The sequence below is a fragment of the Mobula birostris genome, chromosome 3 (assembly GCF_030028105.1).
Source record: "Mobula birostris isolate sMobBir1 chromosome 3, sMobBir1.hap1, whole genome shotgun sequence".
Taxonomy (NCBI): Eukaryota; Metazoa; Chordata; class Chondrichthyes; order Myliobatiformes; family Myliobatidae; genus Mobula; species Mobula birostris.
Genome location: NC_092372.1, coordinates 114,924,433 through 114,930,432, shown reverse-complemented (window position 1 = coordinate 114,930,432; position 6,000 = coordinate 114,924,433).

Sequence of the window (6,000 nt, the reverse complement as noted above, 5' to 3'; positions counted from 1 at the left end):
ATTGAACTGTGGATTTCATGGGAACAGTGGAAAATAACTCTTTAAATTTCAAAATTAATTCTATCATTTGCTGTTTTTCTGTGGCTGCAAATGGACTAACTTGCTATCAATGTTTTCTAGAATAGCCGAATTTGTTAGTCTTACTCAGACAATGTTTGGTTTTAAATGAATCTCAGCAGAATCAGCAACTACCTTCCCAGGGTCTTCAGTCTCACTGTGGCTGTCAATAGCCACCACAGCTGCTGGATGTGTCTCACCAACGGTCATTTTCTCATAATAAGGTTTTATCATATTTATCTGACAAAGCTGTGTTTTTCGTTTACGATCAAGTGTTTTGATTATGAAATTCACATCACTAACCTGAGATTTAATCTCATAAGGACCTAAAAATCTCGCCTGAAGAGGGTTTGAACTTGTAGGTAATAGTATTAAAACCTTAACTTCCGGCTTAAAAGTTCTCTTTCTGGCCTATCGATCATACCAAACCTTCATTTTACTCTGGGCTATTTTTCTGCAATCGATCTGTGAATTTAAAACATAGTCTAGCAACTTTAACTGCACATTCTCATTAGTCCATTGTTCCTTTAACAAGGTCAAAGGTCCTCGAATTTTATGACCGAATACAAGTTCAAATGGGCTAAACCCCAGTGATTCTTGTACTGATTCTCTTACTGCGAATAAAAGTAGAGGACCTCCCTCCTCCCAATCCTTCTCATTTTCAACACAGTATATCTTAATCATGGTTTTGAGGCTAGAATGGAATCTTCCTAAAGCCCATCGTGATTTTGGGTGGTACGCAGATGACGTAATTTGCTTAGCTCCCAATCCAGATGTAAAATTACTTCCTTGATCAAACTGGATTTCTTTAGGCAAAACAAATAAAGTAAAAAACTTTATAACAGCTTTCGCCACAGTTTTAGCTTTAATATTTCTGAGAGGTATTGCCTCAGGAAATCTAGATGCAGTACACATGATAATTAGCAAATACTGATGGCCAGCTTTAGTCTTCAGCAATGGGCCAACAGAATCCACAAGAACTTTGGAAAAGGGTTCACTGAATGCAGGTATAGGCTGTAGTGGGGTTACTGGTGGGACGTAATCAGGTTTACCCACAACTTGACAAGTGTGACAAGTCATGCAAGTGGACACAGCATCTTTCCTCAAATTAGGCCATTAAAATTCTTTCATAACCTTGTTTACAGTTTTATTCACACCAAGATGTCCACCTAAGGGCATACTGTGGGCCAAAGTTAAAATCTTTTTCCTATTGACTTTAGGAACCACAGATTGGTGAAAAATCGCCCATTCCTCACTCGCAGGTATAGCAGGTGGTTTCCACTTCCTCATTAACACTCCATCTTTAATGTAATATCCAACTGGCAATTCCTTAATCTCATCATCTGAGAGAGCTTGTTCTTTTAAAGCTACAATCTCAGGGTGTCTGTTCTGTTCTGCTATAAACTCCTTCCTAGACAGAGATAAATCTTTATCACCAGATTTAATACCTGAATCCTGATGAAACAATGAAGGCAGAAAAGTCCCTGACAAGTCATCACAAACCGAATCCTGATTTTGACTATCATGGGTAGCAGAATCACACTGCACAGAACTATCTACATTGGCCAACTTCTTATCCATACTCCGAGTTACTGCACAGGAGGGATAAATGTTTGAATCCATCTTTGAATCATCAGTGACTGGCTTAGTTGTCAGCTACACTGCATGAACAACTTTACCATCTGCTAGGTCATTCCCTAACAATAAAGAAACACCTTCCACTGGTAAACTGGGTCGTAGTCTTATTTTAACAGGTCCTGAAACTAATCCTGAATTCAGAATTACCTTGTGCTGAGGTACCGAAACAACGTGACTTTCAATGCCTTTGATAAGGTTTACCTCACCTATGTCAGTCTCATCACTGAACTTCAGAACACTGTTGAACAAGAGTGACTGAGAAGCCCCAGTATCCCGAAGAATTTTCATTGGTACCGGGGTTGACCCTTCATTCACTGACACAAACCCATCTGACATAAAATGATTGAATCCCTTCCTAACTCAGTCAGACCTCTCAGTCCTTAACTGAGTCTCATCATAATATGTAAAACCCTGTGGGTTTATAGATGTTTCAACATGCTGAATACAAACATCTGGTACTGCCTCCCTTTCCTTCCTCTCCTTTAGGATGGAAGAATTAGCCATAAATGTGACTAGTTTTCCAACAATAGTGACAAGTCAGACCAGAATATTTCTTCTTCACTTATTTCCCTTCCTACTTACTTTTGACACTACTTCCAGATTTAATTTCTGGTTTATACATGCTACTCTTCTGGAAGCTCTTACTCGGGGTAAATTTAACCTTGTGGGTTAAACCAAGTTAATCTGTTAATCTAGCAGACTCCTGCAAAGTGGCAGCATCGTTTTTATCTAAATATGTCTTTATGTCATCAGGGACGCACCTTTTAAATTCTTCAGTTAAAACCAACTCTTTCAAGCTGTTGAATTCATCATTCACATTTTTGGATGTGCACCAGCGGTCAAAACACGCAAACTTCTCAGAAGCAAATTCCACATAAGTCTGGTTCACAGATTTCTTCAAATTTCTAAACTTTTACCTATAGGCTTCTGGATAATCAGCTACATTTTTAACTGACAAGGTAGAATAAACTTGTTGAGCTTTTCCTTTAATTACACTTTATAAGAGAAGAGGCCAACTAACTTTTGGCCACTCTAGGTTCTGAAAAACCTTCTCAAAATGCTGAAAGTATTTATCAACCTCAGCTTCATTAAATGGAGGGACCAATTTAACTTCCCAACTGGCCACGAACTTCTCACCAGAGTGAAAAGTTAGACCCCTTTGCTGTAGCTTGTCCAAATTCTCTAGCTCAAACCTCCTTTGTCGTTCATTTTTTCTTTTGGCAGCCTCCAACTGCATTCGTTGTCATCTCTCTTCAACCTCTAGTTCTAATCTAAGTTTCTTTAAATTTATTTGTTCCAGCTTTAACTGGATCTCGAGGTGATCTGGTTTACTTTCAGGAAACAATTCTAACGCCCCTCTTCAAACGCCTGTGTAGATACATAGTGCTCAACTATTTTCCTCTGAATCTCTGATTTCTCATACCTCGCTTTGCCTCCATAAGATTCAGCTCATTATCAATGCCCACCAAGTCATCCTTTCTGGCATCCTATAATGCCCCAGGGGTTGGCGCTTCCAGCAATACATTAATGTCGATTGTCGCTGATTTCCACACACAGGTAAATCAAAAGAGACGTAGCTAATGAGATCGATAATCAATCGATCAATATGCTCTGAATTTGTTCAATATGTGGACGAGCCCCCAATTCTGTTACGTACTGTAGCCTTTAGAAATAAACCAGCAGCAAGAGATTTCACACTGATTCGGGCTTTAATGTTGAAACCACTATCTTTATTAGTATCTACTTATAATATCATAACTTAACCAAGATAAATAAATGTTATGTGTATATATGTGTGTAATATAGCTCCCAAACTAAGTTAAGCTTGGGGAAGCAAAGGTTAGAGTATTGAGATGGTAAAGTAGGAAAGCTCAGTTCACCCATGGAATGAATGATAGGAGAGAAATATTTTCAGTCCAAGGTAAAACGTAGAGAAGAGGTCATTACAAAGTATTTCACAAATTCCACGATGGTAATATGAGATAACAGTCGCTGCAGATCTTGTCCGTCAGGTCGTTCCAAATCCACATACGAGTTATCACCAGAAGTGATCTGTCAAAGGGATATCGTCTTCAAGGGATTACCACACAACATAGCCAGGCAAGGGTTAACACATAAGTGGTCTTCACAGAATATCTGAAACAAAATCCACTCCTTTGGATTATACAAAGTGACAGACACACATTCGCTATGCACCATGTGCTGATGTTTAACCCACACTTGTGGGCATAAGAGGGTTCCAAGCCTCAGCAGCAACCAGCTGAAGCTACCGGCTTCCCAGTCAGTCTCTCTCTCTCTCTCTCTCTCGGCTGTGTCCTTGTTTTAAAGTTAAACAAGCTGCAAGTCAGTCAGTAAACGACATCATAGTCCCGCCTTATTTCAGCGCTCTTAAAATAACAGTCCACGGTAAACAAAATCTGTGGGTTCGTAACAACTTTAACTGGTGTAGTCACATTGCCGTGAGTGAGAGACAGAGAGAGAGAGAGAGAGAGAGAGAGAGAAAGAGAGACAATAGATCAATGCGCATAGGTAAGTTATCGGTCGAAACGTAGTGCTGAGGGGTGTCGTTGCTCCAAAAGAAGTAGATCCATACATTACACTCCCTCCCCTCGCTGAGGTTAGTATAACATGAAAGGTTATATGTAACAAAACATTCAAATTCCCTTTGGCAAATTATAATCACACATACATATTTTGACAATAACAGTCGATAACTAAACACTATAATAAATTCAGTCTTTTGGGTGGCGCTCTATTTCTTTCACGATAGCACCTTTGGACCTGTGGAATGGTATCAGGTTTGGCAGGTGTCTTTTCAAAGACAACTTTTTCTGTTGCAGGTGTCACAGTGCAGTTAGTGACATGATCATCAGTGAGAGGTAGGTCCGGTGGCTGTAATGTGTTCGTCTTCTTGTATGCAGTCGAATCAGGTATGTTCTTCGGCTGAGCATCCAGTATCTGTCTCCATGTCTGAGCTCCAAAATCCACTGTCTACATCAGTGGTTCAGTTTTTGTAGCTATTCTACTGGGTGTCCATTTATCTTGTCAGTAATCACGCGCTAGAAGTTCCTGTCCAGCCTCGACGCTTCTTGTTGATTCACCTGGCAACTGGCTGAACAACAGGAATTCTGCAGATGCTGGAAATTCATGCAACACACATCAAAGTTGCTGGTGAACGCAGCAGGCCAGGCAGCATCTCTAGGAAGAGGTGCAGTCGACGTTTCAGGCCGAGACCCTTCGTCAGGACTAACTGAATGAAGAGTGAGTAAGGGATTTGAAAGTTGGAGGGGGAGGGGGAGATCCAAAATGATAGGAGAAGACAGGAGGGGGAGGGATGGAGCCAAGAGCTGGACAGGTGATTGGCAAAAGGGGATACGAGAGCTGGCTGAACTGTTTATTCCGAACTTCACTCCATAGACATAGTTTCAGGAGGTTAATGCGAGATCTCAGATTCCTGCTCATGAACAGCCTTGTAGGTTCTTAATTTGTCTTAACATTAACAGATCCGATACACAAAAAGTAATTTTCACCTTCTGCTGTAGAGAAGTGTCCCCCCTTACCCACAACTTTAAAGGATTTCTTGAAGGCTGGGATACACCATTCAGCAACAGAGTAAAGCCTATTTTCACTCAAAAATCAGTCCATAGAATTAAGCCCATGACAAAGAGTGATAACGAGAATAAACTAATCAACCTCAGTTTTTAATCTAAAGTTTGCAGGGCCCTATGAAACTATAAACAAAGCAAACCCATCAATATGCAGGGGTATGATTTCTGCAGGGAAAAACGGATGGTAACAATAAGTTGAAATTGGTGAGCGTGAAACAGGGGAATTATCATCACTGGCACGTGACAATTGACGTACATGATGATTCCAATTTTGGAGACTTGGCAATTGATGAACATAGTAGTTCTGATTTGGAAGATTTGAGGTTCCAAGATGATGGCGACAGATCTGACTAAGGAAGAGTTTTTCCAGTTCTTTGTTCTGAGAATCAGGGGAGTTTCATAAAGAAAATAAAGAAAAGACAAAAATACATTGGTTCCTGACGATCTACCCTGAATCAAAATTTGGTGAGAAAAGGTAGACAGCTTGAGTCCAGAGACAATTGGGAGACTGAATGGATGGGTGAGAAAAACATACAGAAAATGTGGCTTGAAGTAATTTAAGATTGAAACTGGAAATAAGAACAGATATTACCCTTGTGTGTGAAGAAAGTAATGTATTTTAATGCAATAGAATTAACCATGACTGAGGCCATGGTTAGTGGTACTTCAGAACCATTACTGTGTATGAACAGGTTAA